The sequence below is a fragment of the Strix uralensis genome, chromosome 1 (assembly GCF_047716275.1).
Source record: "Strix uralensis isolate ZFMK-TIS-50842 chromosome 1, bStrUra1, whole genome shotgun sequence".
NCBI lineage: Eukaryota > Metazoa > Chordata > Aves > Strigiformes > Strigidae > Strix > Strix uralensis.
The window spans coordinates 98,485,372-98,508,882 of NC_133972.1; the positions used below are offsets into that span (position 1 = coordinate 98,485,372).

General features: G+C 45.3%; 1 protein-coding gene across 4 annotated transcripts in view; it reads right to left on the reverse strand.

Moving 5' to 3' along the window:
• The window catches only part of GRB10 (growth factor receptor bound protein 10), a 150,285-nt gene extending 129,898 nt beyond the window's left edge, over nt 1–20,387 (reverse strand). For 3 of the 4 annotated variants that reach the window (XM_074875038.1, XM_074875047.1, XM_074875011.1), the window contains exon 1: nt 19,910–20,387. The gene's annotated coding sequence lies outside the window, so the exon portion shown is untranslated. The remainder of the gene's footprint in view (nt 1–19,909) is intronic. The other variant, XM_074875018.1, reaches the window with a different exon arrangement.
• Nucleotides 20,388–23,511: the final 3,124 nt, after the last annotated feature.

The following is a 23,511-nucleotide window of genomic DNA, read 5'->3' on the forward strand; positions in this document are numbered from 1 at the left end:
CCAGGTCATGTCCCCCACCAGAGACAGCAGGACAGAGGGTCCCTCAGCCAGGCTCATTTGTATAGCCCTTTCACATGAACTAAGTTCACAATTCAAATTAACATCATATTTTATTTTTTTAAAATAATATTCCTGGGTGTGAGTTCTGGGTGCTAGACATTAACCTAATGAGGATGGTGAAGGAGAGCTTGGGTGGACAGCCACATCACAGAGGTCCAGAAGCACAACCTCGGCACTGCCACGCTGCATCCTACAGAAAACACTGCATCAATTTAACAGATTTGCACCTTTAACAACTTGGCACAGACCTAAAAACTACAGTTGCTAGGCATCCTCCATGTAACATTTACTTTTAACAGCAAGTCCCACAGGCTGCTGCAGTATGCAGAAGGTAGAATACATGTAGCTTGAGAGTTGACAAGCACATGCCTAAATGCTGGCTCTCTACAACACAAAACATGAACTGCTTCGCCAGGGTGCCTCTCCTACTATTTCCATGGGAATTTACTACATCCAGGAAGGAAAGGTGCCGTTTTCATAATGGGCATCTAGGAAGTCTCTTCCTTTGCATTTCAGGACAGGACAAAAGCAAAACGAAATCTAAGATCTTAAAGAACATGAAGCTTCCTGCAAAAATCTGATGAAGTCCAGCTAAAATCACAACATAAGCCCAACACTGTACTGAAAGCTGTTAAGAGACCACAGCTGAACAAGGCCTTGAACACCTCTTATCAGCTCCTTATTTTGAGTAAAATGAAAAGCTACTTTCCAAACAGCATGAGAGTCACAACACCAAGAAGATTCTGGCTTTTTCATGTTCTCAAAATAGCATGCTAGAAAGACATCTACAAAAATAGAAGTTTTAGGTGCATTTAGCTTTTATCTTGAGCATCAGCACAAGTCTATCCAACGCAGCATTTGTGTAAGGCTCCATAAAGCTTTCCCTCATCCACAGCCTGCTCTGATGAGCTGCAGAGAACTGGGACGAAAACGGAGCCAATCACTTGAAAGCCCTCCAAGACCAGAGGATTCAGATGCTGGAGCCTGCTTGCTCCTTCCCCATCACCCCATACATGGAGAAATTCAGATTCCTCTAACTTGCTTCACTGAAATCCAAGCAATCTAATAGAAGATGGCAGCAAGCAGCATCACCAAAAATAAAAGCATCAGAGGGGAAACTATTGAAGTGTAAAGTAAAGCTTTGTTTCAGGCACCTAAACTTGCAAGTTATTTTCACTGTATTTCTTGACACAGGAAAGTAAGCAGCAGCAGCACATTTCAGAAACCATATTCCCTTCTCCTCCATTCCCAGTAGGAAAACCAGGGGAAAAACGACCGTCTTCAAACCAGCCCCTCTGCTCCTTGGCTGCCCAGATTCATCCTTGCTGCCCTCCCCCAGGGCAGGGCGAAGCACGAAGAGGGCACCGTGCAGCTCCTCACCTCCCGCTCCCTGCCTTCTAGGAATTTCCCAAGCCACCACTGCAGGATTAGGAGCTGTAATGCTATTAAACATTGCAATATCAAAACCTGAACTAAAGCACACGAAGTCTGCCATAAGAGGACAACCTTTTTTTTTTTTTTAACCTCTGGAAAAGTGTTTAAGGAACACAGCGAGGAAGCAGCAGCAAAACTGGCAACTCCGCAGGCAAAACAGCCGAGTGTACTTGCACACTGCAGCCTGCCTGCTACTTCAGATTACTGATTGCAGAGCAACAAGTTATTCTCTCCCTAATTGGGTCCCAGTCTAAAATAGTCCCGTTATTTTTAGTATAGTACTTAAGTATCTGAACTGTGCCCTGTACTGCCAAAGCTGGCATGCATCCCTGGCCATACCAGAAATTCCAATATTAAACAAGAACACACACGCCACATATCCAGGCTGACTTTTGTTCTTCTGCATTGTCTTTAGTGGGTAACTTTAAAGACTTTAAACACTAACAACTGGCCAAAACCGGCACAGGCTTATGCGCTAATTCTGCATTTAAAGCTTCTCTACCAGCTACTGTGTGACAGGAGAATCAACCCATAAGGAAAGAGCGAGAGTTGCAATACCACTGAATAAAGAAAGAGACAGTCAGTTTGCTCTTAGCAGGGTAGGGCACGGATAGAAGATAAGAATGGGATTATTTCACCTCTTTCGCTTGTTATTAGTCCGTACAAGTTCTGGGACACTGGAGGAAAGGAGAAATCTGAAATGCATCCTATAACTCATCCCTCTTCATCCCCCTCCACACTGCACGTACACTATGGATAAATTTAAACTAGTCAAGAAACAAAAGGCCTATGTTAAATATGTTTACACACACACACAGAAGGAGGATTATGTAAGCTCTGTCTCACAAACAATATGCTGCTTCTGTAGAAGAAATGAGATGATCAAAGCAAGACTTGTGCATGTTTCCAAGCCAGTCTTCCCACCTTCCATCAAAAGGGGTGACAACCGTCCCGCAGCATGCTAATTCTGGAGCACACAGCACAGAACAAAATCTGAAATAGCCACAGGGTGCTCCAACAAAACCTACCTGCCTCCGTGAGCTTACTGCTGCTTACCTTGTGCTTTCATCATAATCTCGTTTTTGTTAGACCAGGAAGAACAAGTTCCCATGAGGAATTTACTCTGCCCTTTTATCAAGTACTTTGCAGAAAGGAAGTCAGCTCTATAAAAGAGCTTTCAAGACAAGATCCTAACCTGAAAGACGGCTGCCAGCCAACAAAAATTTGTTAGTCTCTATTACCACTAGACCATCTGTTCTTGAAACTGTACGTTCCTTTTCAGAAGGGTTCTTATTTTGTGAACAGTATTAGCATTGTTCACCGTCTCTGCTCTGTAAACATCCCCTTATCCAACATGCTTCTAGATCTGGTGGTGATATAGGACCAAACCTCCAGTTTATCATACTATTATCTAGCCATTTTGGGGTGTCAGTATATTTCAGTACTTTATGTTAAACCATTCTAGTCTCAGATAGCAGCAGAAGCATCCTATATAAAGCCTTACATGGCTTCTGAATTATGGCAGAGCTGATCAGGGGCACCAACTAAATGATGTTCTCAAACCTAAATCTGACAAAAACAGCTGAGGTGAAGCTTCAACTTTTTGGCATTTGCCCATTAACTGTTTCAGTAGGTTGACTGCAGATGAAAGAACTTGCCTCTGTATTTGAAGAGAGCTTTCTGATACTGACTGCTCTCTCTCATCTCCAGTTTTTAATTGGCTTCCAGTTAATCCTCAGACCCAAGATGTTTAAGTTTTGCTGTTGCCCATACATGACCAAAAGCAACTAACAGTTCTTCTCCCTCACTAACGAGGTCAAGCAAAGTCCATTCATCTGCACTCCACTAAAAGAGCAATAGCCTGAAGATAATTATTGCAATACCAAAATAAGTGAAGGTGAAGCAAGAGACATCAAAAATATCAAAAACTCATTCTACAATTCTACGGCAATAAAATAATGATTAAGGGAAAGGTGAGTCCATTCATCACTTTCTCAGGAAAGCTACAGGTCACAAGGCCAGAACAAGAAAAAACAAACTCTAATACTAGTGATGATAGGACAGAGAAAAAAAAAATAAAGTCAATTGAATCAGTAAAAATTAGATTGATCAACTTTCTCTCAAACTAGCTGGTTTTCATCAAATTTGATCATGAACATGTTGATCAGTTTGCGTTTTTCTTAAAGCTTCAAACCATTAGCAGTTATTTTTGAGAGTTCATAGTGGATTGACAACAGAGCCTGGAGAATGGCAAACAGTGATATCCTAAAAAAGTGTGAGGGGAAAGGAGCAGAAAGAAGAACATGAAAGTTGTTGCTTATTTGCATGTGGATTGCCATTAAACCCATCTGCTAGCACTGAAAAGAAAGTAAAAGATCGAACTCAACAAAAACTGATCGTTCATGGATAAGCCAAGTCAAACCAACTCAACTTCCTACAATGGCAGGGTAATACATTTTAGGAACATAGAAGTAGTAGATACCGAATCTTGACATTAGCAAAAACATGTCAAAAGACTCAAACCACATTCTTATGAAAAATTAAGAAAACTGTCATACAGTTATCAATGTAAACAGTCATGGCAGATTTGAAAGTGACTGGATAACTGCACTGACTTTTCATTTGCTTAGAATTGAAAAAAATGGAGACATTCACAAAACAGCCTGACATACCAAATAACCTCTGCAGAGATCTGCTCTGGTCCCACACTGTTCTAATACTAACGATCTAGATAATGAAGGAGAAAATGACATTAAACTTGGGGAGGCTGCTAACTTGAAGCTGTCAGCTTGCTAGAAGACTGAATTCAAAGCAAGTTTTAGAAACTGGAAAATTCTTTGTTGAGAAAGAGGCAAACACCATATAGGAATGTATAGAGGAACATATGTGAGAATCGTGAAGCAACAGTTCTGTTCTACTCGTGGCTGATAAAGCTTCCAGCACGATGCTGTATCCAGTCTTCAGCAAATTTCAGAAAAGATCAACTGGAAAGAATCCAAGCAAAAGCAATAAGAACATCACAGAATTAGAAAAACATGACATCTGGGAGGAAAAAAGAAAAAAAACAGAATGAACTGGAGCTCAGCCAAAAGAAGAGAAAGTAAGGGTCATGATGGTATCTTTCAAATATATAAAAGCCTACTGCAAAGAAAGAGGGAAGAGTCTGTTCTCCATGCCCACAGCTTTCAGAAGAAATAGAAAAGTTTAAAAAGCAACAAAGAAGATTTAGGAAAACATTACTGGGTGGAGTGGAAGGGAGGGTGTGGTGTGAGGGCACTGGGGAAGGAGGAAAGAAAAACACCAAGTCAAAACTGCTAAAAGAAAAAAGCAATGAGTCAACAGACAGACTGTCTGGGGAGTATGCGGAGTTTCCCCATCACTGTCACCAAACTGCTATCAAAAACAGAACTATAGCTTTTCATTGACTAGTTGACCTCTCTACAGTCTTCTCTCCAGATCTAGGACTGTACTACAAGAAAAATAAGCTTAACATGGATGCATTGTCTCCTCTCTTTCTTGTAAGGACATTACCCAGAGTGAGAATACCAACGAGCTGGATGCCAACTGTAACCTTCACAGCTGAAATGTCTTAAAAAAACACACAAAAAACAAACCAAAAAACAACCCACTGCAAATCTTAGGTGTTGAAATATTTATTTAAAAAGTCTAACCCATGTTCTTGCCTCTGTTGATACAACGATCCAACTGTGTCCCCGTACTACAAACAAACCAGAACCTGACAACACAGAGGCACGTGACCAACACCCTGTGGAGAGCAGCACTGGGAATTCTGCTCTCCAGTCTCACTCCAGAAGGCAAATAGCAGAAAAACCACTTTGACTCTAATGTCTTGAATTTTTTATGTTTAGCCACAATCTGAGCTCTAGATCAAAATCTTAAGATTTTACTGACTGTCAGGTTTTTGAAGGGTACAAGGAGCATAGAAATTTCTTCTTCTAGAAAAGCATGGAAGCGAATCATCTATACATGGTTAACCTCACACAATTAACTGAAGTCAGTACTCTAAGGTGCAACCCTATCATTCTGTAGGTTGGCATTAACACTCAGTGGAAAGCATCTCTGCATGTTGGGGGGGGGGGGGGGGGGGAACCAAACAAAACCTCAATCCCTTCAATTTTTTTAGCTCATGGATTGTGAGCACTGAGCTGTACCCACCAGCGTATTCCAAACTGCATTTGCATTTGTTCTCACTATGTAAGACCTCTGGGAGCATTTACAGGAAATAAACTCTGAGACATATCTGCAAGTATTATCATCTTATTCAGTCAATCTTCTCTCTCCAGTTCCCCTCCCCACACACCACAGCTTGGCCTCCACCATTTGCATCAATGGAAGTAGCTGGGGACAGGCATTTCACAAATCTCCCAAATCCACTACCCCTGGGTACAAGATTTATTTTAGTCTTTAACCACGTAACTGGAAGATATTCAAGCATGCCAGAGGCTTAAGGGAGGCTTTGGAGTTGCTTTTGCTTTATATCAGGCAGTGTCAAAAAGGCCATAGTCTGACATCTTTTCTTGAGTATCCCAGAGTAAGTTGCTGATGCAGGGATTTATAAAGCTAGTTCATGCAATTTTCCTTAAATCTGACTAGATCTAATCCCTTGTTGTTTTAAGAAGTGGGAATTACATGTAAATACCACAGCAAAAACAAGGAGAATCTAAGAGTTAAGATCAAGTTCCTATGCACAGGAGAAGCCTGCTATGGATTTATGGGATTATCACCAGTACCCTTCCCTCCCTATCAGGAATGACTGTCCGCTCCCCACTTTCCATCTTCACAACTGCAGATACTGGTATCTTGGAGTATGAGGCTGACAGTCCGCAAATGCAAAGCATCAGTCACTCCTAAAGAGTGAGAGGGCTGGGAAAAAGAATGGAAAATAAAAATATTTTTTTAAAAAATAAAAATTAATAGGTGTAGACATTTTAAGTCAAGACAGTTCAGCAGGCATTGTCATTTCATGGAGTTCAGATGTGTCACCGTTTGCATTCAGACCAGAAACATTTTTGCTCAGGCACCTCACCGTGTGGTAAACTCTGGAATCCCAGGCTGTCTGAAGGGCCACCAGACCACAGGACGTGGCAAATAAACATCTACTCAAAAGTGACACTTGTGGTTTAGACCAGGACTGAAGTCAGGCCAAGTTTTAGACGTGAATTAGCTACCTGTGTCACAAGTGGGATGTTTACTATACATTGTGGTATAAATACTCGTTCTCTCCCGATTTTTTTTCTTCCAAACACTTCCTCCACCTTTGAAGAGGCAATCATGATCTCTGGGAATTTAATTTCCCCAAGCTGGGATGTGAAAGCGAACACAGAGCAATACAGCCATCACACGGACAAAACACAGCCCCCAGAACAGCAGGCTTTTCCCATACAGATGCCTGACAGCAGCTTCAAGAAAGCGTTAGCATTACTCTGAAAAGATAATCATATCAGTAATCATTTTCAGAGCCATGATCTAGCCATGCTGTGAGCTAAGACACTCCCCCACCCATCACCTCATTTTCACCTGAGAGCTGGGGGGAGGGCAGCCTGCTTTGCCTTTTCACTCCATCACACTAGAAATACCCACATGATTATGGAAATTAATTTGATTCCTTCTCTCACATTGCTGAGAAGTGGGTGCACTGGGGGGGGGAGGGGGGGGGGGGGGGGAAATCAAGTTGATTAAAAAGTTGAGAGTTGTGTCAATATTGTCCTTCTCTGTGCCTTCTCTTCAAGGCTCTCACCACGTCTCCCAAACTCTCCTTTAAAGTAGAAGTAGTTTTCCCTCTCCCCTCCTACTACTGCAAAACACACATATGAGCAAAGAGGTCACTTAGAAAATGTCAATCAAATCTTCAAAAACAGACTAGAATGGCTTCTAATCTTTCTTTTACAGTAACTATCACAGTAACAAAAAGCCCCAACCATTTTTAGTTGGTGTTCGTTTACATCCAAACTCCAGGGTAAATTTATTCTTGGTTAAAATTTAAGTCTTTAGTCTGTATTCAGTTCTTTCTCCCTAACAATGGGATGGCTCAGTCCTTTCTTACAGGATGCAAAAGGGCAGGGAGACTTTGTGGTGCTCCCTGGTGGAATATGACATCATAATTCAAAGCATTATAGGTTAGGTCAAGTTTAGGATATAGCTACTTTGGACTGCTCTGCTTTGGTTTATGCAAATCCTGTTATTTCTTCATTGACCACACAAGTCTTTAGGGAGATTACAACCATGCTGCAAAATCATCTTCACTGATTAAAAAAACACCAACAAAAAGCCACATCTGCAATCCAGCCTGCACTAAGGCAACAAGGTTGTAAACAGACTCTTCCAATAAAAGTGGCAGAAAGTCATTAAGATTCATTTAAGCTACCTAGAATACTTGGTTAATTCTAACCTGCTAATGGATTTCAGAGGCAGCATCTCAGGTGAAAATCACTTTTAATACAATCCTCAGTCCACTGTTTTTCCAGGGACCTCATTCAACATGACTAGGGTCTCAGGTAGCACAGGTTAACCACATTACAGCATTACTTTTAAAAGGATCTCAGAAGACCGTAGGAAGGCATAACCTGAAGCTCTCTTTTCCAAGTCCCTCACCTCCATGCATGGCCACAGCCCTGCAAAGCTTTCACGCTACCACCAAGCCCAGTGGGTCCCCAGCCCAGCTTGGAACTACAGCCCCCACTGCAGATGCCGACACAAGCCAGCCCTGCACACATCACGTTGCTGAAAGGCTTCATTGTAAGGTCCCAGGGGTACCAGCAAAGTGTTGAATGCATGTGGGATGAAGCACGCATTGAACTGCAGAGGAGATACACCCCTTTCAGACACCATAAAGGGGCTCTATAATATAGTAAATATAGTCACTAATAAATAGAGTATACAAATAATAAAACCTGCTTTAACTCACAGTGTCAGTATACCACATGAAGACAGTGCAAAGCACAAGTCGCAAACTGGCCTTACTGCAATACCGTCTCCCTCTTGGCACACCTTTTCAAGACGCTTCCTCTTCTACTTTACAATACTGGTGCTCACCTCCAGCTTCCTGTACTTAGTCACTGCTGGGGACTTCTGGCAGTTGTCACAACCCTGAGATGCATACACCTCACCCACCCCCGAGATAGAAATGGGGTATTTGGGTAGTCAGGAGGGGAGACAGCATGGCCACAGGGCTGCTGGGAGAAGGTGGTACTGCTGACGAGCAAGATGCAGGGAGGCAGCCCTGGCCACAGGACAGGAGGGGAAGCAGAGAAAGTTGCTTTGGGAACCTCCAGTCTTTCTGCACAGCAAGCCAGGATTAAGAAGAGTTTGCAAATTCCTAACACAAAGCACACACTCCCTTGCTTGGCTTCACAGAGTTACAACTGCAGAATTAAGGGGACACTGGCAGGAAGAGGTAAACTAAGACCAGCTACTGGATAAAAGCATCGTTGCCCACATAGTACAACGATTTATGGCTCAACCATAGGTTTAGGCAAAAATTCACTCTGACCACACAGCTTGAACGTAGAGCTGTACTCAAACATTGACTTTACGCAAGCCGCAGTTGCGCACAGGAAGAAAGCTTCAGTCCCCACACACTTTAAAACAAATAAAATTTAAAAATAATAAAGAAAAAGTAGTCCCATGAATGCTTCTCTGGCTGGATGAATCTTCTCCGAATCACTGCCAAAGTCAGTACAGATACAACATGGCTGAAGTCAAGCATATAAGTTGGCCAGATACCCTGAGAGGAGGAAGAAACTTGGTATTTGTATGCAACCATGTTAGTGTGCCCATAAAACTACTTCTATCTCAATAGCCCAAAAAACCTAATACAGCTACGGAAAGTGACTGAAGCATTATGAGCAGCGTTTGTTAGAAAACTTGAACTTCATTCAGCAGCTGCTATAGAGTGCTAGAAGTAAAACATAGGGTACGGGGACAACATTTAATACACATTTTGTCACTCTCCAAACAACTTTGCAAAAGACAGAAACTGGTTTTAGATGGAGGCAGAGCCCTAACACGTATGCTCAGAAAAGATATCTTCCTCAGTCCAGAGTTCACATATAACGGAGTTGGTACCCAGCCAGAAAGACTGAGCTAGTCAATTAACTCAACCTTTTTGTATAAAAATTATGGAAAAAGCCTTCAAAAACATTTCTGGTTGAGGTACTCTAGTCACTGCTGTGCAATCCAGAACATAAGAACCCGAACTCCAGGTCTTCCCAAGCAATGTTTGGTAAAACAAAGGAAAGCCATTACATGCCACCTTGTCCCCAAACTGATTCCAGATTTACCACAGCAAGAATAATAACTGAAATTACTAAAGAACTTTTGGGTTTCAGTTTGCAGGGTGGTTTGGGTTTTTTTCAGGCTAATGCATACTAGCTTTAGCAAGGCTAATAAAGTTGCAGCTCTGTCCAAGGCAGCCCCTCAAGAGTCACAAGAGTTATGGGCAAGATCTGCCCAGCAAACACCAAGACCATTTCCTAGTAGACACAAGAGCAGTCACCTCTCATGCCTTTATTTGACTTTGGCTACAGAAACCCCTCTTGGTCAGAGCAGAGCAGCTGACCCAGCTTGCAGGCAGCTCTGGGACCATGAGACTGGGAACAGCTGAGACATTCCAGGAAAAAACATTTCAGCCAGTAAATGGCCTGAAACAAGTATGTTTTACCACAACGTTTCAGGGTAAGTCAACCAAATCTCCAGTGTTCCTCATAGCACTGTCATAAGCAAGAACAGCTATTATGCTTGTTATTTCTCATAATATGAATAATGATGGATTTATTACCAGTTACTTCCTCAGTTGCTCTGGTTTATGATGATTGTATAAGACACAGCTACACATACCTTACATAATCTTCTGAAACTGTGAAGGTGTTGTTTTTATCTTCTTTAAAAGTACAAGAGCAATAGTAACATTTTTGTTATGGCTGAGTTGCTCAAAAAAACCACACCTAGCACTGACACATTTCATATTCATTTTAAGAAAACAACCCAACACACATCCATTTTCTTTTTAAAAAAATAAAGACAAGAATAAAGACACCATTGCTCAGAGTCACATTTCAGGACAGCATGTGGATCAGACACAAGATTAACACAAGTTCTTTTCCCTAACCGTTGCCCCTGGCCTGCCCACCTGCCCTCCCCCCCCCATCATAGAAAACTCCCTTCAACAGGTAAACTTTGCAAACACAGGCAGGCTCTGGAGACACTCTGCAAAGCCAGGTCTAGTCGTAAGCTTGTGTGCTTGTGTAGTTCCAATAAAATTTGTTGGAATTCACAGGAAAAACCCTACGTTGGGTCTTCAGAAAAATCAATAGGCTTCCCTGGCCAGGCTGGCCCAGCAGTTTGCCACCAATGAAATGAAAGCAGACCCATTCTTCTCTTCCCCATTTCTTTCTCTTCTTTTCCCTTGGAAGGGCATCTCACCACATGCTTCCAAGAGCTGATCCCATCTTCTAATCCAGAAGAAAACCAGTCCCAGAAAAAAAACAAGTGCACAGGACAGCTTTCTACCCAGTTAGAGAGTCAGCCATGAAGATGTGTAGTGAATAACCAAGTTGGCCTAAGGTAAGAGACCCAAATGCTCTGATAAAAACAACATCATCTTTCCATAGCAGTGAGCTCTTAGCATGGACCCCATCTTTGGAGAAATGAAGACCTGTCTCTCTTCCAGGGGAAAAGCTTCTTCACCTCCTCACACTGCATATTTTTCACAACAGAAATTTGTATTTCAGCACCCTAAAAAAGGAAAAAGTTATTTGTATTACTTTTGGCTGCACACTAGCTGTCTCCCTGAAACTCTACCAAGCACTGCCAAATTGACCCAATAAGCTACCTAACATCACCTACAGAAATGTCACCTTAGCTTACTTGAATTTTAAATGAGCGAGACCTGGGGAACAAGCCTTGTAAGTAAGGGTTGGTCTGTTGGACATGAATACAAGCAGAACTAGAAGTCAGGCTGTTACAGCAAAATCACCCATTTTCCAAACACCCATAACTTCTCCTGCTCCTGGGAAGAAGAACTGAACCATCTGCAGGTAAACTTGGACAAATTGTACATTTACCAGAACTAGCTAACGCTAAGACTAGCGAGACATCTTGCAATGCCATTTTCCTACCAAAGGCTACATCAGTAGTACTATTTTCCAAAGGACACTGGGGAAGGAAGTTACTCAGCAACTCAGCCAGGTGTTGCAAGTGTCATCACAGACCTAAACTCGCCCTGTAATGCACAGCATCAGCTGCAACATTCTTTGCAATGCTCCTCTGACTTTTCATGTGTTAACAATGTAATCCAACTTTGCTAGCAAGGAACTCCAGAGATTTTTCCTGACCTTTTTAGCATCAGCTGTAGAACAAAAAAATGCATGCCAAATGCAAAACAAGACTGAGCACACATCAGAGATGCCAGCAACCCAAATAGCATTTGCTCTGCACTCCTACGGCTGATCTTGTAAGTCCCCTTGCTCAATTCTCCTGAAGCCTTTTAGAAAAAAAAAAAACCACCAACCAATGCCTCTTCTGAAACCTTTCAAATGTCATGACTATGTGTAACGTTATAATAGCCTACCAGTAAAGAATCTCAGAAGCTATCAGTTCATGAAAATCATGTATAATATGCGACATTCTACTTTGATAATTTCTAGAGCATAATAATGGACTATTTTGATTGCTTTCCCCTTACAGGGCCTTTATTAAGAACCATCATTTAAAAAGAAAAACTAAAGCTAGGTTCCCAGCAGCCAGGGAAGAAAAACAAAAACCCCAACCCAAAACAAAAAACCCCAACCCACCAAGTGAACCCAAAACAAAAAAAAACAACCAACCCAAAACAACAACAACAACAAAACCCAAATCCAAAACAAAAAACCCCCACCCACTTTTGGCCTCAACTTTTTGGGCTTCAGAATTCCTGGAATGAAATATTTAATCACAACACAAAACAAGAGAAGACTTAATGTTAAAGCTGATGAGCTTTTTTTTTCCATAAAGTGTGAAAAATGCATTCATTGTGTGTCTAGAGTACAGATGCTGATAGCGAATCTGCCTCTAGCATAAGATTTTGCAGCAAGTAGTACTACTTTGTCCTCACAATTGTGCTGCACAGATGTTCTTCTCTTGGAAATCGTTTACTACATTCCTTGCTGTGACTATGTACAGTAACTGGAACATCACAATTAGAGCTGGACAAGAAAAACAAAAGCAACCTGACCCACCGAGAAAGCATCTGCCAGCACTTTGAGCCATTGTTCTGCAAAATATCAAGGCTTGAATTCTGACATAATCCCCTGACATCTTGGGTGATGTCAGCATGAGCAGCTATTAGAATGAAGAATGATCACCCACAAGACATTAATTCAGGAAGAATCAATGGTCTCGCAATACATATTTCTCCCTTAACATTCTCCTAAATGGACTTTAATACATTTAAGCCAGAAGGGAAAGGAGGCCTTTTAAGAAAGGCTTTGGCACAAGACAAAAATATCACAAGCTTCTGAATTTTTAGCTTTTCCAGCTCCTTGAAGTTTAATTCCACACTTGTGCTTTGATATAATAAAAGCTCCTCATTCCTTTCCAAGGATGCTCAGAGCTTTAACAGTACACTAAGCAAGACCAACCTACAGATTTTACCTTCCCCCAGTCCTTCTCACCCCCTCTCCCAATTCCCATTTAAGGAGAGAGAACATTCTCCTATCTGAATCTGTACCTAGTAGTTTGGCAGAGATGAACATCATGGAAAAGAAGGAAAGAACTAGGGGAGAACAAGAAGAAAAAAACCAAAATCACTTCGTTTTTATTTCAGCTTTTGAAAGCTTCTGCTCTAATCCTTTCTAATACATAACTATCTTGCCCTACTGTCCTGTTAAAATCAAGATCTGGGAAAATTTTCTAACGGTTTCTCCTCTAGAAAAGGATCCAAATCCTTGCTGCCAGTTAGTTTTGAAATCTGAAGAGCTCTACAAACATATGAAGCATGCAAAGACTGAGTCTGGTTGCAACTCCCTGACCACGAATACGTTTAAGTGTCAAACCATGCTGTAACAGGAACATCTGCAGTGAAAGATATTTGGATGACATATCAAGGATTCCCTTCCCCATGGTTTCAGAACAGAAATTAGCACCTGAACATGTCCTAGAAACAAAGCTAAGCAAAGGAAAAAAGCTTCTGAAAGCTTAGTCTGTGCTACAAACCAAAAGCATCAGTTAGGACAGAGCTGCAGACACCTGATCAAGTCATAAGAAAGGCAGAGTTTAGATCCCAGGCATTGAAAGAAGTTTCCAAGTGTTCATCAAGTGCTAATCTCCACCATGAAAAGAGTCTACGAACTTAGAGATTCTCCCTGCTCATTTTCTCACCAGGGATGCATAATGGAAGAATGATACTGGTGTCATGGAGTATTATCCACTCTTACTTATCTGCAGCCTTCAGCAACCACAGGCTTGGCTCCACAGCAGCCACTCGCTTTCTCCGATTCCTCTGTTGACACAAATCCTGCAGCAGTAAGCGTGAAGGGAGTGCAAGGACCACGCTCTGAGGTTTACTTTGTGAACAAATGTAGAAATCCCCACCACTGCTCAGCAGAGAGTTCCTTCCCACTGGGCTATAGCTTTATTCCAACAGGATGGCATGGCATTTCCTCTACGGTTTGCCTGCCAGGAAAGTAATTTCCTATTTTTGTCCTGTTGAGAACTAGTAGAAGCTGGCATTGATGGAGGCTGGGAAGAATCAGAGGCTGGTTTGCTAGTGGTTTAACCAAACATGTGTTTACAATTACCCCATTCATCATGACCTGCCTGTGTAAAACTGCCTTTTTGGAATTTGCCCATGTTCCTTGGGTTTGGCCTCCAAAAAAGCTGAAACAGACTCACTAAGAAATACATTGTTTGAATAGTACTGCTGGAGCAACAGAACTGTCCATTAGTTAATATTATAATCATTAATGCCACTGTTGGCCATTAAGATCAACATAGCTGCTCAACTTGTTGCTGTTGGCCTAAGGATGACAGTTTAGCAGCAGGAGGGTAAGATAATGGGAAAACCTCTTACAGTCTTCCCCTGTAGTCCAACAAAAGAATACAACAGATATAGGACACGGCCTTTCTCTCTCAGATACTCTACCATATCTGCCCGCAAGAAGAGAACACAGAGACGGTCACGGTGTTCCCAGGAAACTTGTCTAGGGCACTCATCACCTCTGCACCCAAGGACCAGGACTATCACCACAGTCCCAAAGCTCTTTTCAGAAATACACTGCGCAGTATAATTAAGACTTGCAACTTCCCTCACCCTCTCCCCAATTCTCACTTCAGGTAAGAATAAGCAGAGTCTGTCCTACCTTCATGTGGTAAAGGGGAAACTTCTCACTGCTGAGCCTTTCTCCAAGAAGGTCAAACTATTTTAGCAAGCAAGCTTTATCCCATCATACCTGAACCAGTATAATCTCAAAGCCAGCAGTCTTGAAAGCTGCAAAGAGCTCCAAGAGACACATTTTGCCTCTTTCAGTGTCAATGAGGTAGACTTTCATGCCATGTGCCTAGATTATGACAGATCTAGCTAGCAATCTACAAGCTTGATACAAGCCATAATTTTACTTCATGCCATGCATCAGGGAACCTGCATGTTTTCCTCTCTCCAAAGTTATCATTTGATCCTCAGAGATATGACTTAGCAAAAATGGCTTATCGATGGTTTCTGAAAGGCTTCAGGAAGGAAAAGGTTCCCTCATGGTAATTTACAGTATTAGTCACATGCTTTATTATCCATGCTGCTGGACAAGGTCTCCTACTCTGCTAAAAAGATCACTCACTTAGAACAACCAGTACTCATGATGGCCAGCTTTTGCTGTAGCCATTCAGGAGTGGTAATCTGCATCTCCCCATGGGTTAACTAATTGGGATGCAATTAGCAGGTTTCATTAAAAGCTCTCTTGGCTCGTAAATGAGCATTAATGTTGGGTTTTGAAGAACCCACGTGATTCATCCTGCCTACACTTTTGTTCAATCCACACCTGAGTCACTAGTCCTTTCCACTATGGGTCATTTGCCTGTAAAACCCCAAGCAGCCACACAGCTGCCACCTTCTCCTAACAGAAAATGACTCACCCAGTGCTCAAAACCTTATGCTTTTGTGTCTTCCAACAAGTTTTCAAGTTCACTGTCAGCACTGGCTCCTCACCATTAAACAGAAATTGCTCATCTCTTCTGTTACAGAGACCAGGAAATACAGAACTGTTCACAAGGGCACTACTCTAAAGTAGGGCCTGAAGTTGCAACGCCTTCAGTCCTGATAGCCATGTCCATTTGGTCTGCATGAACCGATCCATCTGCGACTTATGAAACACCCTAGGAAAGCAAAGAGGGAGATGAGTTTTCAGGCAATGGATGCACATCAGTGCGAATGTTAAGACCTCTCAGAGTTTCAGGATAACTTGGCACTGATGGTGACTCACTTCACGTATCCTTTAATCTTCAGTGCTCCTATGCACATTGTGAGTTCAAAAGCTGCTAGAAACCACAAACACCACCACTTTCAGATGAATGTACTCTTATGAAAAACATAGTGCCTGTCTGTATCTCTCTCACATCAGGTATCTACTGAAGAGACAGTACCCAGGGGAAAAAAAGCATGCCAACAAAGAGATTGTAGAATATATCCAACCAGATCTCATAAAGTCAGGCTGTTCTGGTTATTTCATCACTGAAGAGGTTAACAGTCTGTTTGTAGACAGGATGTCTCATACTGATCAACAGTTTTCTTTTACGCTGCATTCACAGTGGAATCTGGCTCCCTTGGATAGTCCTCTCCACATCCACAACGCAACAGAAGAGCCGTATTGAGCTAATGAGAGAACTGCTGTCCAAAAAGATCATCCAATTCAACAGATGGCATGAGAATAGGAAGGACCTGGCATGGGACTAGTTCAGAAGTGCACAGCTCAACAAGTATAAAGAGAAGTCAATGAGGTGACATCTGTTTACTTGACAATATTATGTTTCATAACAACCATTGGTTTGGGAGAAAAAGTGATGGAAAACAAGACTACTTTGCCACATCCAAGTTTATGTTGCGAAGTGCTCTCCTGACCAGCAAGCAGTTCAAGCATAGCAAACCTGTAAATAAAGTTCAATGCTTATAAAAGGATTCCATGGCAACCTCATTCCTCATAATTCCTAAAAAGATTGTGGAGTTTCACCCTTTAGGAAAAGTATCTCCATTCCTAGATTTCCCTAGGTGAAGAGTCACATGCCCAGGAGCAGGTCCAGTTTCCAAGAAAAACAATCCTAACTTCTTAGCCTGCTTTCCTACAGAAGGAGGCTTATGCAATCCCACTGTAGCCTAGCCAGCTGGCAAGTTTCATGCAAGCCTGACAGAGGCAGAGGTCTCAAGAGTTATCTTCCTTGTTTGTGAAAACACTGGGCCAGGTGGGCACACGTAAGAAACACTGCACTGCGAACTGGCATCAATAACCTCATAGCTGAGACAAATCCAAAGACAAGAAGGCTTCCTTAGTCTTAGTTTGGACAGAAATGCTGCCTTAAAATGAAGAAAAGCTTTTCCCTTGAGCCCACTAAAGTTCACACAGAGGTTTAGAGTAAAAAGGCCATCAGAAACTGGTAAGGTTTTTGCACCACAGCGTTTGCTGTAACTAGTGAAATTTTTACCTGAGCAAATATTTAAATGCATCCTAAAAACGCAAAAGGCACCCCCTTCATCTCTCCCCCTCACCAGCTTCCAGATGTCGGAAGAAGCACCTGAGTGCATTTTCCCGACACACACACTTCCCGAGACAGAGCTCAGCTGGTCTAAACAAAAGTTTTGCCTAGAAGTCCGGCCTCATTTAGCACCGTCACCGTAAACCTCCATAACTGCACGTACAGGGGGACGGCAGAAGGGAGGAGAGGAGCGACAGCACAGTCCCACCCAGTGTGACACTACCCGGGAGCCCCCCGGCTAGCCCGCTGCCACCGCTACGCACACCTAGGGAAGCTGCCGGTGCCTCACAGTCTAGAGGGACATCTGCTAGTTCGGTGCTGTCAGAAAACAAACTCCCAGCGCAACACTCTCATGCTGCTGGCAGAAGCGGCGTATGACCCAGCTATGCCTCTCCTCTGCCAGCTGGGAACTCCCCGCCTTGGAAGGATACCTTCGCCAGAGAGATACAGATACTTTTCGCCCATTTACACCCGGAGCACAGCCGAGAACACGACCAAAGATGTCTAAAAACCTTTGTGACAATTCTTGCTGGAGTCATTTAAGGGCTGCAAATATTTGTTCTATTCGCAGAGCGCATGGTATATGCTTAAGCGGAACTGAAATGCAGAGATCCATTTTGCATTTAGGCAGTGCTTCTGGACTACCTAGTAAAAAACACAAGAATATACTACTGAAATCCAGGTGTGGCTGTATCTGAGGATGAAAGCCAACTCACACAGTGGTAAGGGAGGGGATATTTTCGTTAACAAAACCAAGGAAAACCATGGAGGTACCACGAGATCTTTAATATGTAGCCAGGGCAAACAACACCTACTTTAAGAACAAATAAAGTCCATGTGAAGAAAATAAATCAGAGTATAACATGGTAAAATGATCATTGGAAGCAAAGCATCAGGGTCTGCTGCTGCATCAATTGACCGTTTGCAATAAGGCTACTAAACATTGCTCTTCAGGCTTGGTTGTTTGCTTTATGTTGTGCTGAATTTTAAAGAGTTCAGCTCTGGAGAAAGAAAACCCAGACAGCCTTGATATTAGCATATAACTGTACAAAGATAGCCAGAGGAATATGGCTCTGGAACAGCTCTCCCTCTTCTGCTGCACTGTGAGGTAAGTAAGCCCCTCCAGGAAGACTTAACACTGCACGGGAAGAGCATCCTACTGTACACGAGGAGCATCCTGCTAGCCCCCTGCACCCTTTCCCAGCCCCAAAATGATCGTGAAGCACAGCCAGAGCTGTCGTTTAAAGTTTCAAGCATATTTCCTTTTTCCATGCAGGTTTTCTAATCTCCATGCGTTGGCAGGGGGTTTTTTTAACTGTCCTCGTAACTCACTCCTTTTAATCCCAGGATTAGCCTTGTTGTCCTTCTCTGTACCTTTTCTAGAGCTTTAAGTACAACTAGTCTCTAGATGCAGGAATAGATTGAGTTGGAGTGTTAATGCATCATTGCTACATGTCCTACAAAATCTCTGTTAAAATGAGTAATTGCTCAGCACCTTTATAAGGCAACACAATTTCAACTGTCCCTTAGAAGCATAACTGAGGGTGGTAGCCACCAATGTCCCTCCTACTCCCTCTCACTTCCCCCCCACCCCCAAATTCAATCTTCTTTAGTTAAGGGAAGAGAAAACCACATTCTTTGGGGCTGTTTTAGAAAACCTGATCAATGCTGCTTTGACATACCAGCAACACATGTTCCCATTTCAGCAAATGGGAACATTTCAGGCAGACCACCACTTCAGATGGAGTGGGGCTCCAGGCTGCTGAATCAGCACTTTCCATCCTGCTGGCAATACAGAGTTATGCGACGCTTCAAAGGAAAGCAGGGGAAAAGGGGGAAGGGGGGCGGGGGGCGCTGGCACTTAAGCAACAGAAGCGGGCAAGAGGATTTTGCAGGAGTTCATCTGCCAAACCAATTAACTGCAAACTGTTCTTATAAAGATGCCACAGTTTCAGTCCCAGCTTGCAGTACCGCAGTTATACAATGAGACACCCGTGCGTGCGCGGCTCTCCCCGGCGGGGAGCTGAGGCAGAAGCGCGGCGCTGCCCCCACCCCCGATCCCGGGTGCCCCGGGCTGGCCAGGGGCTCTCCCGCAGGCACGCGGCGTCCCGGCCGCTCCGCCGAGGCGCGGGGAGGTGGCAGCGCTCCGGGTGGCATTTCTGCGAAGTGCCCGCTGGCCGGCCCTCCCGCAAGCGCTGCGCGGACAGATGGGGCGGGGGGGGGGGGGGTGTAGTTTCGGCAGCACCGGCAGCAGTTGGCGGGGCAGGTCTTCACCCGCTTCTAGCGCGGGGCGACGGGAAAGCCCGGCTGCCGGCTCCGCCGGGGAGAGGCACGGAACAGGCGAGCGAACAAAACGCGGCAAGGGAGCCCCGAGCCGGGGAAAAGGGCCGCTCCCCCCAGCCCCGCGGCCAGCAGCCGCCGGCCGACCCCAGGGGGTCCCCACCGGGAGCTGCTCGGGGGGCGCCCCCCGCGACCACGGGGGGCTCGCCGGCGGCTCCAGGAAAAGGAAGTTTGCTCCCCTCCTCCTCCTCCTCCTCCCACCGGCCTCCGCCACCGAGGAGCCGGCAAGCCCTCACCTCGCCAGCCCGGCCTCCCCCGCTGCGGTTCCCTAAGGGGCAGCCGCCGCCGCCGCCGCCGCCCCCCCCGCGCCCTGCGCGCCCCGCACCGCCCCCCGGCCCCTTACCTGCTGGGCGGGCGGGCGGCCGGCACCCTCCCGCCGGGCGCCGCGCACCCGCCAAGTTTCGGGCGGGCGCAGGGGGTCGGGGGAAGGGTCGTGAGCGGCGGCGGCGGGGACGGGAGCGCGGGCGGGAAGGGGGTGGAAGGGGGGGGGGGGGGGGGAAGTCCTCCGGGCTGCAGGGTGGAGGGGGCACGGGCGGGGGATGGCAAGCTTTCGCAGCCACGCGCCTCAACAACGACAAAAATACTAAAAATAAAAATTAAAATTAAAAAAAATTAAAATCTTAAAATTAAAAAGACGCAATTAAAGTAAACAACAACAAAAAGCAAAACACACCCAACGCGGACAGGGACGTTCGCGCCTCCGCAAGGCGACCGGGGGCTGCGGGAGGGATCTGCGGAGAAAACTTCTGCCCGCCCGCGCCGCCGCCGCCGTCTCCCGGTGCTAACGGCGCCCCGCCGCCGCCGCGCTCTCGCCTCGCGCCCAGCTGACTCCCGGCGGCGCCCCGCGCCCCGCCCCGCCCCGCCCCGCTCCCGCCCCCGCCGCACGCAGCCGCAGCCCCGGCCCGGCCCGCGCCCCGCTGCCGCCGCCACCGCCCCGCGGAGGGCAGGGGGCGGCCGGGAGCCCCGGCGGCGGGCGGCGGGCGGCGGGGTCCCTCCCGGGGCGACAGGCGCTGGGGGCGGCGGGGTCGGAGGGTGTTACGGGGCGGGGGGTGTCTCACAAAAGCTCACCCGCAGGTAGCACCGGCGCGTGGTTTTGCTGGGGAGGAGGCGGGAGGCTGTTTGTCTTGAACATGAAGCCAACAGAGCTGCCGGGGGCAGCTGCAAACGCGCGTGGACTTTTTCTTTAGCCTCATGGGCCCACCCTGTGGGGTCACATTTTTGCCCCCGAGCCGGGCCGGGGAAGGTGCCCTGGCTCTCCCTCCCGAGCCGCAGGGAGCAGGGAGGGGGGCGGCGCAGAGGTCTGCGGGACGGCAAAGGAGCCTCGTCCCCTGCACCCTCACGCTGCCACCGGCGCTCCCAGGGACCGCTGCTGCTAACTTTTGTGCAGTGGGACCTCTGGTATTTCACTCCGTGCATCACCAGAGCTTTACCGTAGCTCCAAGAAATCCTATTTGCAAGCAGCTTGCAAATAGCTTGGACTGCGAAAAAGCTCTTTTAGGAGCAGGGAAGCTGCACGCGTCCCGAAGAGCTACTGTTTTAAAGCGCACAGACTTAAAGGCAAGCCACCGCGCTCCGGGAGGAGAGGAATATTCAATTCGCCCGGCACAAAAACACCTCTCGTAAGAAGTGGTCAGCACTATAAAAGGAAATCAAGGAGAAGCGGGAGAAATCTCTGGGCTTTTCCTTCTAAGACAGATGCACGTACACTAATGGGAGCATTGTGGCGGAGCGCCCCAGCTGAATCTATTTCAACATGTAACACGATACCTTCCTTGCTCTTGCTTTTTCTTCCTCCGTGGCTCTTCTTTACTGTATTTAAAGGAATGTTTTTGTTATCAGCCCGCCCTCTCTGTCCCCGTATTTCCAGCCCTGCACTGATCTCACTCTGTTCTCACCACTCGCTCTCCCTGTTTGACTCCTCAAATAATCTCTCCAGTTGCCTCATGTGTGTCTCCTCAGCCTCTTGGACACACGTGCCGCTCGCTGCTCGCCCTCCTCATGCTGCCAGCCCTGGAACTGTGCTTCTCTCGGCCATCTCCACTTGACACAGTGCTGAGCGTTGCTCTTCAGCCTGTCAGCACCGCTAGCGCCCGTCCCGGCCCAGCCCAGCCCTTCGGGAGCTTGCTTCGTGTGCCATCACTTCTCAGCCCTCAGTTCACCCCTCTCTTCCCACCACCGGGCTGATCTGGCCTGACTTTCTGTGAGCCGTCCTTCACCCTGATTGTGCGTTTTGGGGGTCCAGCCTCAGAGTGCTGGTACCTCACCAGAGGAGAAGCTGCTTCCTCTCTGCTACTAGCAGAAGGCTCCTGCCCAGGTTACTGTCTAGTGAAAAGGTGAAGGCAGGTGATATCAGATTTCTGCCTGAGATTACTCTGGAGGTGAGGCACCTACTGCCTGCCAGATCCCAGGACCAACATGTCTGGCATCACAGCTCCACGTGCTTACATAAGAAACTTTCTGCATGTATAGATCGTAGAATGATAGAGCAGCACAGGTTGGGAGGGACCTCCAAAGATCATCTGGTCCAACCTTTCTTGGGAAAGGGAACCTAGATGAGATTATCTGGCACCCTGTCCAATCACATCTTGAAAGCCTCCAATGATGGGGACTCCACCATGTCCCTGGGGATGTCGTTCCAGTGGATGTTTGTTCTCACTGTAAAAAATTTATTTCTTAGATCAAGATGAAACCTCTCCCAGTGCAACTTGTACCCATTGCCCCTTGTTTGCTCCCTGCGGCTCCTTGTGAAGAGAGAACCTCTGTCCTCTTTGTAACCGTACATGTACAATTTTACCAGGGTTTGTGCAATATATGTCCAGTTCTTGCCGCTTTCGCAGAGCCCGCTGCCACGGGCATGGCCGAGGGCTTCAACACACGCGTCTTCTACATACGGTTGCATAGCATTATGCTATTTGCCCTGGCACATTCTTTAGCTGTGCAATGAAAAGGTTATACTTTGTCATCTGTAGTATTTCCACCCAGGAATATCAATTTACAGTGCGGCGTTACAGGGTGTCCTCAAAAAGCGAGAAGTGAAAGGAGAGAAGTTATGTAATTGGGCCGGCACTGCAGAGCCAGCTAGCCACCGGGAGGATTGCATCGCAGGGGCTCCCGCCTTCCAAAACATCCCCTTCTTCCCCAAAAGTCCTGCTACCTCAACATCAAAGGCACTTTGCATGTTTAATCTCAGAACTAGAGACCGCCCTTACAACTGTGATGCGCTGCATCCAACACTGAAGGGAAACTGGAGGGATAAAGCCCAGGTATTTTTGAACCATCACGCAAGCAGCTACCTGGCTGTTTTCCAGCGTGCTCTTTCTTTAAGTGTGCTCACTGTTTCTCTATATAAGACTGCTGATCCATCAGTTAATCATATTGAGTAAGTACCTAAAATTAACTTTTAAATTATTAATGCATGAGAACATACCCGTTTGCCATGTACATTATTTTAAAGGATTACAGTGTGTACACTGAGTGCCATTAATGTTACATTTTGAAGACAGTAAATTGACTTGTATGGAAATCAGAAGGGTTGATGGATTCCTCTACAAATGCCTTTGACAATGATAAAATGTTCAATTGGATTATTATTAAGCATGTGTCTGTACTTAAATTTCTTTCTAATACATACAAAAATAAGACACTGCCCAAGTCTTAATAATATAATATTTTTTATTTTGTGGTGGGTTAAAAAAAATAGATACACATGAGTATTGAAAATACTCCTCTGACAAATAAAAACACTGGGAAAGATATGTTTAGTTTCCTAGACTACAGCTGGTCGTTCAAGACAAAACTGTACTGTCATAAAATTGTTTATCCAAAATAGCACCATTAAAACTGTTAAATGTAGAAGTAGCAATATATCCTTTCAATGGCAGTGAAGGACATCCTTATGATAGTCATCTTATTTTCTCTTAACTAACGAATCTCTGAAAAAACCCT